The sequence below is a fragment of the Petaurus breviceps genome, unplaced genomic scaffold (assembly GCF_028583685.1).
Source record: "Petaurus breviceps papuanus isolate PSGF00001 unplaced genomic scaffold, PetGlider_PUasm1.0 91041, whole genome shotgun sequence".
Classification (NCBI taxonomy): Eukaryota; Metazoa; Chordata; class Mammalia; order Diprotodontia; family Petauridae; genus Petaurus; species Petaurus breviceps.
In genome coordinates, this window is record NW_027187400.1 from 6348654 (window position 1) to 6360075 (window position 11422).

The 11422-nt window shown below is 42.2% G+C and overlaps 1 protein-coding gene across 3 annotated transcripts in view; it reads right to left on the reverse strand.

Annotated features, from left to right (window-relative positions):
• The window catches only part of CEP85 (centrosomal protein 85), a 44219-nt gene extending 43587 nt beyond the window's left edge, over window positions 1-632 (reverse strand). For 2 of the 3 annotated variants that reach the window (XM_069078808.1, XM_069078810.1), the window contains exon 1: window positions 483-631. The gene's annotated coding sequence lies outside the window, so the exon portion shown is untranslated. Of the gene's footprint in view, window positions 1-482 lie in introns of all 3 variants that reach the window. The other variant, XM_069078809.1, reaches the window with a different exon arrangement.
• Window positions 633-11422: the final 10790 nt, after the last annotated feature.

An 11422-nucleotide genomic window follows, 5' to 3' on the forward strand; every position in this document is an offset into this window, starting at 1 on the left:
CACGCACCGGTGAACAGAGACATGGCGGGTTTTGGGGAGGTAGGGGGGGGGGGGGGGGGGGGGGGGGGGGGTACGGAGAGCATTTGTGTGTGGGGGGGGGAACGGAAAGGAAGGAGACTTGGAGGTCCAGTATCCCCAACTCGCTGTAACTTGGCACCTCTCTGGGCCTCAGTTTCCCTACCTGAAAAAAAGGGAGGGCAGGTTGAAGTCAGGTGGTCCTTAAGCTCTGGCAGCCTCCGATAAACCACAACACTTGCTGGTAAAGAGGTTGGCAGAGCTCGGAATTTGGGTGGGGAGGGGGACTGTGCCACGCAAGGGGTAAAACATTTGGTGGCGTTTCTGGATTTGCGCATGCGCTCTGACTTCCATGCTCCTCTTGCTCAAGGGGGTTCAGAGGGACCCGTGGCCCCGCCAAGGACAGCGAAGGAGGTTTGGAGGAGTCAGTTCTGGGGGAGACACCCCTTCTGAGGAAGGCTACTCACCCAGAGTCCGGAAGAGAGTAGCTCCAGCACCGGTAAGAGACGCTCGCCAGAGGCGCCGCGTTCTCTTCTCCAACGGCCGTTAGGGCTCCACAAGGACCGCGCCTCAGAGAGCGCGCGCCGCCCCCGCCCCTCCCCTTTCCGCTCACTCCCGGCCAATCGAAAGGTGGGAGCTCCTTTTTAGCCCCGCCCTCGTCCAGTGCTTTCTTTGCTCGGGGAGGCCGGAGGAGGTCAGGCGGGAGGCGGGGGAGAAAAAAAAAACGCTTTTTCCTCAAGCTGGCCCTAACCGCCGCTCGTAGCAGGTGAGTTTTTCCCAGTCTTGCTCTCTGTTGGGAGCCCGTTAGATGACTTGCAGCTTAGGGCAGAAACTGAGGCAGGTAGAGGCTGTAATCACAATAATAATGAAGTCTGTAAGAGAGGTCGAGGATTAGCTCCATTTTATAGTTAATGAAAACGACCATTAGTGTTAGCCGCAGCGCTTGACAAATGCGCAGTGTCTCCTTTGACGCTCACAGCAGCCCTGGGAGGTAGGTGCTATTATTATTTCCGTTGTTGTTGTTCAGTCGCGGACCCCAGTAACCCTGCAGGCCCCTCTATCCCCCGCTACCTCTCCCAGTCTGTCCAAACTCACCCTCTGCCGGCCCCTCTTCCTTTGGCCTTCAGTCTTTCCCAGCGGCGGGGTCTTTTCCAGTGAGTCCCGTCTGCTCATTAGGTGGCTAAAACATTTCAGCTTCAGCTTCAGTAGTGGACTTTCCAGTGAACAACCTGAATTAATTTCTGTAAGGACTGACTGCTTTGACCTTCTTGCTGTCGCTCCAAGGGAGTCTTCTCCAGCCCCACAATTCCAAAGCGTGGATTCCGCGGAGCTCAGCTTTCCTTATAGCCCAGCTCTCACAAACACACATCTCTACGGGAAAAAACCTCAGCGTTGGCTCTGCAGACCTCTGTGGGCAAGGTGATGTCTCCGCTTTTTAGTATCCTGCCCAAAGGCTCCATGGCTTTCCTCCCGAGGAGCAAGCATCTTTTCATTCCGCGGCTGCCATCTCCTTGGAGCCCAAGAAGGTAAAATCTGACAGTGTCCATTTCTTCTCCCTCTGCTTGCTGGGAAGGGATGGGACCAGTTGCGAAAGATCTTAGTTTTTTATTTTATTTTTATGTTAAGCTTCAAGCCAGCTTTTACATTCTCCTCTTTCACCCTCTTCAAGAGGTAATTCCTCTTCACTTTCTGCCATCCAAGTTGTGTCATCTGCATATCTGATATGGCTGATACTTCTCCCTGCCACCCTAATTCTGGCTTTTGATTCATCCAGCCCGCATGATGTACTCTGCATTGAGGCAGATGAAAATGAAGTTACTTGCCTAGAATCACATAGCTAGTGAAGAGGACCAAAAAGAAAAATGACAAATGTTGGAAGGGTTGTAGAGTGTTTTAATGCACTGTTGATCGAGTTGTATGTTGGTCCAGCCATTCTGCAAAAAAAGATTTGGAAAAAAATTTGCAAAAAAAGATTTGGAAAAAAAAAGATTTGGAACTATGCCTCAAGAGCTATTAAATTCTGCAAAGCCTTTGACCATTGATACCACTACTAGGCCTAGATTCCCAAAGAGATCAAAGAAAGAAGGAAAAGGTTCATATGAACAAAAATGTCTTATAGCATTTTTTTTGTTAGTGGCAAAGAACTAGAAACTGTAAGAAATCAATTGAAGAATGACTGAACAAATTATGGTATATGAATGTAATGGAATAGTATGACATAGTGGATAGAACCCTGGGCCTGGAGTAAGGAAGACTAGAGTTCAAATCTGGCCTCAAACACTTACTGGCTTGTGAGCTGGCCAAATCACCTGACCTCTTTTTGGCTCAGTTTCTTCATCTGTAAAATAGGGATAATGGCACCTACTTCCCAAAGTTGCTGTGAAGATCAAATGGCATCATATTTTTTAAAGCCTATAAAGTAGCTATTGGTATTGTGCCAATAGCTAGCTATTATTAGCTATTGGTATTGTACCATAAAAATTATGAAAGGGACAATTTTCAGAAAAACAGAAATGCTTTTGTAAACTGATGCAGAATGAAGTGAGCAGACCCAAGAGAACAATTTCTGTGATACCATTGTAAAAACAAACAACTCTGAAAAACTTTAAAATTCTGATCAATGCAATGACCAAGTAACTATAGGTCCCAAAGACCAAATGATGAAGCCTGAGAGAGAGAGAAATGGTGCTTTAGGGTGCAGAATGAGACATATGTTTTTAGACACGAACACTGTGAGCATTTATTTTATTTGACTCTGAATAATCATCAACAACAACAACAAAGCACTGAGGAACAAACATTTCCAGTCCTGATAGTAGTCTCCTAAGTTCAAGAAAAGGGGCCGGGGTTAATGTAAGATGATGTAATGCCAAGCAAAGGCAACTTCCCAAGGTTCAAAATACCAGCATAGGTGCTCTCCATTTTATTCAGTGACAAATTAAGAACAGAGAGAATCGACATATAGCATAATTCAAAATACAGCATTTACCAAGTATGATTTAATCAAGTACTACCCCACCCCTGGACATTACATTCATTTAATCAATCACAAAGTTCCTCTTCTAAGTACTACTCCACCCCTAGGCTGTACCTTCATTTAGTCCATCACAAAGCCCCTCTTCTCAAATGGAGATTAGTTTCCATTCATAAGTAAAGTACATTCATTTGTTCAATCACAGAACACAAAAAGGTCAAAAGTTCCCCACCCTTGGATCACAATTGAATCTACCCCAGTTACAACAAGTTTAAGCACAGCATTTAATACCCAAATGGAGGTCTTTTCTTCATCTTGTGAGGCAAGTTCTCAACAATCTTTGTTCCTGGGGAGACAAAGCTTAGCAAGGCCACAAGATACATTGCCAGTGTCTTCATTAATTCATTCTCTGTCTGCAGAACAGTCCTAGGACCCCTGAAAACATTAGCAAAACCCTCTTCCAGGATTTCTGTAAACATACAACAAGAAAATCCTTCATCAGGGCTTCTGAACCAACAGCAAGGTTCCAAGACCTCTGCAACAACAGCACTGTCCTTCACCAGTGGACAGAATTCACTCTCTGTCTGCAGAACAGTCTCTGGAGCTCTGAACCAACAGCAAGGTTCCAAGACCTCTGCAACAACAGGACTGTCTTTCACCAGTGGACAAATCTGGCAAAACAAAATCAAAACAGACAGACAAAGTACCAGCATAACAGCCATGTCTCCTCAGTCCTGGGCAGCTCTGGGTGGCAGCTCTCAAAAGTCCTGGCTCAAAAGTCCTGGGCAATTCAAAGGGCCTTCATCAATCCTCTCAGTCTCTCTCTGCCTCCAAGATGCTGCTTCCAAAAAAGTTCTTCTGCCTCTTTCTTTTCTTGTGTCTCTCTAAATTTACGTCACCAGCTCCTCCCAGTTCAGCTCTCTCTTTTCACATCAATAAGTCCATCCCACAAGTGGGATTCACAAGCTTTGGGTTTTAACACAATCAAACCAAAAACCAAGCCAATACAGGGGGATCTTTAAGTTCCATTACTATTACAGATGATGAAAATCTTCAAGGAGGGATGGCTCTTGAACTGAATACTGAAGAAGAATTAGAATTCTAGAAAAGCAGAGATGAGGAGAAAGCATATTCCAGGCCCTAGGAATTACTCAAGCCATTATATGGAGGTGAGAGAAAGAACATAGGATACAGAAAATAGCTGGTAGTCCAATTTGTACAGAACACATACCACATGTGGAGGGTAATGTAAAATAAGGTTTGAAATGGTATCACAGAATTTTAGAGCTGAAAGAGATCTCTGAGTCCATCTAGTCCAAAATGAACATTCACTAGCACACACCAGCCAAGTGGTCACCTAGCCTGGAGACCTTTAGTGAGAATGAATCCCATTCTACTTTTTTGTTTTTGCTTTTTGGAAGGGCAATTGGGGTTAAGTGACTTGCCCAAGGTCACATGGCTAGTAAGTGTTAAGTGTCTGAGGTCGGATTTGAACTCAGGTCCTCCTGACTCCAGGGCCAGTGCTCTATTTACTGCACTACCTAGCCGCACCCCCCCACCATTCTACTTTCATATGTAGCCAATGGTTAGGCAGCATTTTCTTCTGTGGAACCAACATGTGTACAATATGCATTTTCCATCCCATTTATCTGGGAACACTAAGAATAAAGTTAATCTTGCTATCATATGATAAGCCTTCAAATACTTAAAATCCCCTATCACATTCCCACTGACTCTCTTCTGCTCCAGGCTTAAAATCTCAATGACTTCAATACTCATATGACACGATGTTAAAGGTCCAAGTCATTTCCTACAGTGTAGAAGCTAACTGCGATGAGCTCTGACCAGGGCAGGAGGATTACTTCCTTAGTACTGACTCTCCTAGCACAGCCCAAAATTGCATTAATACTTTTGACTGTTATATCATACAGTTGATTCCTATGGAGCTTGCAGTCCACTAAAAATCCAAGGTCTGTTGAAAGTGAATTGCTATCTAGTCATGCCTCTCCCCTTCTTGTATTTGTGAAGTTGATTTTCTGAACCCTTATGTAAAATGTTACCTTATAAAATTTCATCTTTTTAGATTTAACCCACCCTGCTAGCCTGTTCAGAACTTTTTGGATTCTGAGATTCAGTGTGTTACCTATCTTTCTCAGGTTTGTAAGATTTGCAAAGTTGAAAGGTATGAAGATTATACCTTCATCTAGGCCCTGGGGCACTCTGCAAAGGCTCTTCTCCAGACTGACCCTGAATGATTCATGCTTGCTCTTTGAGATCAGTCATTCACACTCACTGAAAGAATATGAGAGATTTTGTTAAATGTCTTTCTGAAATGATCTCTTTGGCATTTCATTGATTTTTCCAATCTTAGAATTGTGTAAAAAAGAGGAAATTCAGTTAGTCTAGTATGACTTATTTTCAGTGATGTCATCCTGCTTCTTTGGAACCACTATGTTCACAAACCATCCCTTTAATAATATGTTCCAGAATTTCCCGAAGAATCAGATTCAAGCTCACTGGCCTAGAGTTCTTCCATTTGAAAAAAAAAAAAAATTAGGATAATAATCTCTCTTTTCCAATCCTGTGGCACCACTCTTATTCCCCACAGACTTTTAAAGGCCAATCAGCTATTCAGTAAACAAGATTTATTAAGCACCTGCTATGCGCGGTTTATGTTTCTAAATGCTAATGAAAACTTGTACTTTCATTAGCATTTATAAACAGCCTCAACTCCCTATGTACATGAATGCTCTTGATATTTTTTCAGGATCATGCCATGCCTCTGAATTAGGTCTTCATCTCCTGTTCTTGCTTCCATCTTCCATTAGTGTGTTTTTAATATTGGCCATTTTCCCGTGCTTCCATATGGGTCTCTTTAGAGAACACTTTTCCTTATCGGAGTTGTCAAAATTTGTTTTTGTTTCTTGAAAATTACACTCTGGACTGCCTCCTATTCCTGCCTTGCTGACTTTAGCTGTAGAATGTTAGGCCGTGGGAACCTCTCTATCCTTTTTCTGAATCCTTTGAAACCTCTACCAAAATTTGTGGTTCATGTCAGACTATGATTAACGTTTTCCTCTTTCTTTGTCTTGACTTCTGATGAAGTAACCATTCCTTGCCAGCATATCTTGATTGCCAGTTCTCCATTGGTGGTGAAAGTCAGGTTCCCAATAGAAATTCCCCTTGTTACTTCTTTGAAGGATTAAATTATCTTTAGGATAATTAAGTTATGTCTGGATTCCTTAAGTCTCTCATCATCACTGTCATGCCTCCATTTGTTATGGGAATGGGAATTTAAGATCTTCCCTGCCCCTAGGCCCTTTACTAGCCTTAAGTGACTCTGAGAACCTTCCTGGATTTGGAAATATATTCTGCCCCCTAATAGGCTGAATGTGGTTACCTGGAGCCTGTGGCAGGAGGCTTGTTTTTCAGGAACACCCACACTTTGATACTTTGTGATTGGGCAGTGGGTCAAGAGGGTTGTGACATTCTCTGAGCCAGGAGAAGGCTATATATACCTTGATGTGAGGTTTTGCTTTGGGGCTCACTTTGAGAAGAGTTGTGTGATTTGACCAGACAAGACTCTGGGCAGCCATTGAGCCCCTTGGCTTTGAAAACCCAGATGTTAGTGCTTCCCTGTCTGGTAACTGACTAGGTATAGATGTAATGATTAGACAGCTGGAAGCCTGTCTGCTGATCTGTTTCTCTGTCTGGTTGTAACTTGTTTGTATTATCTGAAGTTCAGGTTGCTGACCTTTTTCCCCTGAACAGGTAAATGACATATGCTTGATTAAAGCAAGAATGTTAACCCATTTTGAGTTGCTTTCCTTTAGAAAAGCAGATCTAAGAACCTGTGTTAGCAGCCACCCTGGGTATGCTAGGGTGCTTGCTGCTACACCATTTGAAACACGTGATGGGTCTTCACTTTCCTGTGTTTCTTGTTTATGGCCTGGTGGTTGGTATCATACTCCAATGACAATATCCTTTGGATTTCTGTCTTCATTAATAATGACAGCTAATGATAGCTAACATTTATATAATGCTTACTATGTGCAGATACTGTGCTAAGCACTGTACAATTATTACCTCATTTTGATTCTCTCAACAGCCCTGGGAGGTAATGATAAAATAGTAACAACAGCTAACATTTACATATCTCCTACTATGTTCAGGCACTGTGCTAAGTGCTTTACAGTTATCTCATTTGATCCTCTGAACAACCCTGAGAGGTAGGTACTATTATCATCCCCATTTTACAGATGAGGAAACTGAGGCAAACAAGTTAAGTGACTTGTCCAGGGTCACAAGGTAAATGTCTTTGAGGCCAGATTTGAAATTAGGTCTTCCTGACTCTAGGCCCAGTGCTGTGTGCACTGTGGTGCCACCTAGCTGTCCCGTTGATCTTCACCCAAATGTACCCCCCTGACATGCTTCCCCACTCTGGTGCTCAGCCTAAATTTAGTAAATCTTAATAGAGGATACTACTATACCTTCCCCTGGTCCACTTTAATCTGGTTCTACTAATCAGCTACCATCAATGATCAGAGGCCATCCTCCTTCCCCCTCAGCAGCCACAGTTACTGAAGACTTTGAAAAGAAAGCTCCAGCGTCCCTTGGTTGATCGTCTCTCATTTATCCTGTCTACAGCTATGTAGTTCTCTGCATGTTGTCTCCCCTGTCAGATTGTGAACTTCTTGAGAGCAAGGATCGTCTTGTGCCTTTTTTGCCTTTCTTTGTGTCCCCATTTAGGGGCAGGGAAGATCTTTAAATTTACATTCCCATTACACCATTTCCGATGGTCCCTCTAAGCCCGTGGCATGGCAACCATGCAACTTCATACCTTGATACAATATTAAAGAAGACTCATCTTCTGCTTCGCTGCTGTACCCTAACGACCATGGAACTGATGGGGTATGGGCCTGTAATAGTCATGGGAATCTGCCCTTAATGGGCCAAATGTAATCACATGGAGCCCAAGGTGGGAGGAACTTGCTGAAAGGGTGGAAGAGGAAGGGTAGAGCAAGAAGGAGCAGAGCAGAGAAAAGCTCAAGCAAAGCTGGGACCAAGCAGAACTGAGAGCATTCTGTAGCACTCTGTTGTTTTTAGACAGAAGCCCTGAAAGAGGACTTTACTGCTGTTACAGAAGTCCTGGAACTTTACTGTTGATTTGTCTTTGATTTCTCAGATAGAAGCCTTGTCTGTTGATTTGTGTTACTTTGTCAGACAGAAAGTGACTTGAGAGGATGATGCCGTCAATGTGTGCAAATATTGTTGTAGCTCTGTTAAGCGTTGTCTTCCTAGAAACAGAAACTTCAAAGAGCTTGGAGTGGAGCAGCAAGCTGAGATATGAAACAGGAACAGAGAGCTGCCTACCTGTGAATCCAGGCAAGAGTTGGGATTGGTCAGCCTATGCAAAAGCCACCTTGGGGTTTGGAAGTCAGCCTTGAGTTATGATGAAAGAAGACTTTACTTGGGTATTCTGTATTGACTGATGAGATTGGGACCCAGGGGTGGATGGTGTTTGTACTTTCTGCTACCCCTTAAGGATGATTGGCTGAAAGAGGATTGGAAGCCAGCCTGGAGTCAAGATGAAAGAGGACTTTACTTGGATACTGTGTATTGATTGAGGAGATTGTGACTTACTGAATGATATGTTTTGTTTACTACTATGTGGCCACCTTAGTAATGAGTTGTCATGTTATATGGTTGTGAATGTTGTGCTTTAGTTTCTTGAATGTTTTGCTTTTAGTTAATTGCTGAATAAATAGAACATTCGCTATGCTATGAGATTAGATCCTTAAAGTTATTCACAGCAGCAGTCCTCAGGAGAGCTGCCCTTGCTTGTTTGATGTACTTTTTTGTTTTTTTGCTTTTGCTTTTTTGCTGCTTCCTTTCTTAGATTTTTCTCTCCTGTGAACTTCTAGGTATTTATATATAATATAGGTATTATAACCTATGTTATAGCTACACTCTTAGATATCTGGCTTGGTAGAAAAAAAAATGACTACCATACAGTTTTCTCCTTTCCACTTATCAGCTTTAATAATAATAATAGTAATAGCTAACTTTTATATAGTACCCCTCACATGACAGGCACTATGCTTTATAATTATCTCATTTGATCCTCACACCAACCCTAGGAGATAGGTATTATTATTATCATCCCCACTTTTTTTTTGCTTTTTTGGGGGGGGGGTGCAATTGGGGTTAAGTGACTTGACCAAGGTCACATGGATAGTTTTTGTGTTAAGTGTCTGAGGCCAGATTTGAACTCAGGTCCTCCTGACCCCATTCCCGGTGTTCTATTCACTGCACCACCTAGCCACCCCTTTTTATCCCCATTTTACAGATGGGGAAACTGAAGTAAACAAAGGTCAAGTGACTTACCCAGAGTCACTCAGCTAGTAAGTGTCTGAGGCCAAATTTGAACTCAGATCTTTCTGACTCTAAGCCTGGCACACAATACACTGAACCACCTAACTTAAAGTTGTTCTGATGACATTTGCACAAGTTAAGGCAAACAGATCGTTTGGAATCAGACTCAGTGTTTTTAATGTCAGGCAGAGTAGATAAAGATAGAAACAATAAGTGGTATGTAACAACTGAAATTCTCTGAAGCTTCAGGTGAATTATGGGTTCTTAATTTGATGTTCTTCTTTTAGCTCTATGGTTAAAAACCATTGGGTTTGAGCTGGTTTTCACCATATGAACTAGCTATCAGAAAAGCAAACTTAGGAGGTTGTACTAAATTGTCATATGTCTTGTTACTGGTAGATTCTAGCAAAGTTATCTAGGATTCTCTGCAAGGGACTTGGAACCAGAGAAATGAATCTATTTAGGGAAAAGCCCCTTTCAGAGCTGCCCTGAGAACAAGACCTATTCCAGAATGTCCAAAAGAAGATGTTTCAGGGTGGCTAGGTGGCGCAGTGAATAGAGTACCCACCCTGGAGTCAGGAGGACCTGAGTTCAAATCCAGGCTCAGACACTTTACACTTATTAGCTGTTGAACCTTGGGCAGGTCACTTAACCCCAATTGCCATCCAAAAAGCAAAAAAAAAAAAAAAAAGATGTTTCCAGGGACCAGATGACTACCTGGGACATCTGGGACTTGAGATGAAATGTTCTGATTAAAAGGACATTAGGGGGAGGTAAGTGGTGCAGTGAATAGAGCACAGACTCTGGAGTCAGGAGGACCTGAGTTCAAATTTGACCTCAGATACTTGACACACTTACTAGCTGTGTGACCTTGGGCAAGTCGCTTAACACCAATTGCCTTGCCTTCTCCCCTCCAAAAAAAGAACATTAGGAGTGGGTTATTAGAATACAAGGAGATGATGTTCTTTAATAGTGATGGTCAATGTTATAGTACTTTGACTTTTTGTTTATAGTGTTTATGTTTACTGAATTTACTTGGTTACCTTTAATGACATGTAAATCTCCCCAAACTGTCCAAGTAATTTGAAACTCTCACTTGAAATTGAGAAGTTGGCTCACAATGAGTATTCCTTCTAGATTGAGGCAGGCTCTGTAGCTCACACAGCTTTGCAAAATCCCATGGTTTTAGATATTCTTACTACAACTCAGGAAGGACATGTGCTATGATTAATCAGTCTTCTTGTTTTTGCACCAATCTGTTAGGAGAAATTATTAAAAGCCTACATAATAATTAATGAATTATAGCAGAAGCACAGCTACCTTCCCCAAGTGACCCCTGATGGAACCCCTCTTCTTGGTTCGCTTAGCTAGAGGAAAATGGCCTATTAGCCACCTTTGAAAAATAGGCCCTTATTGCCCTTTGTCTTACTCTTTTTAGACTTTGCCTTAGCTGCTGTGCTGAAGCCGATCTAGACTAGCTGCAGAAAAGCTTTTGGCAATATGTACTGCTGATAATTACTATGTAAAAATCTCATAGAGTTAGTTGATATATAAGTGATCCGTGGGAGACATATTTGTCATTGATCAAAGGAAGCAATCAAAGTAAATGGATTCTATTTTGCAATTGATTCTATTCTGTATCATTGCAAACATTTTGCAAAACTAAGTCCCATTCCTTTGTCTTGAAATCCAGAAGCTCATAGGTTTAGAAGTTTGGTCTTCCAAGTTAAAAAGTTTAGTTTCCCTATAATTCACTTTAATGAAAAGAAATCCATTATCTCTGTGCCACTAGCTGTCCTTGTACAATTAGAAGAAATCTGTTACCTATATACTATTAATTATCCTTGCTGGTGGACTAAATCAGTCAGAATTTCCTAGCAAGATGGAAGGAGGGGTTATTGTTAGCCCCATATTCCCAATTTTCCAGTTAATCACATTGTCCCCCACATCTATGATACTTTTGACTTTGTAACCAATAATATTGTTTTCTTCATCTATGATACTACCTTCTGGTTTTTGGATGCTTCACCTTTTGTCCAAAAAAATAATCTATCCCCC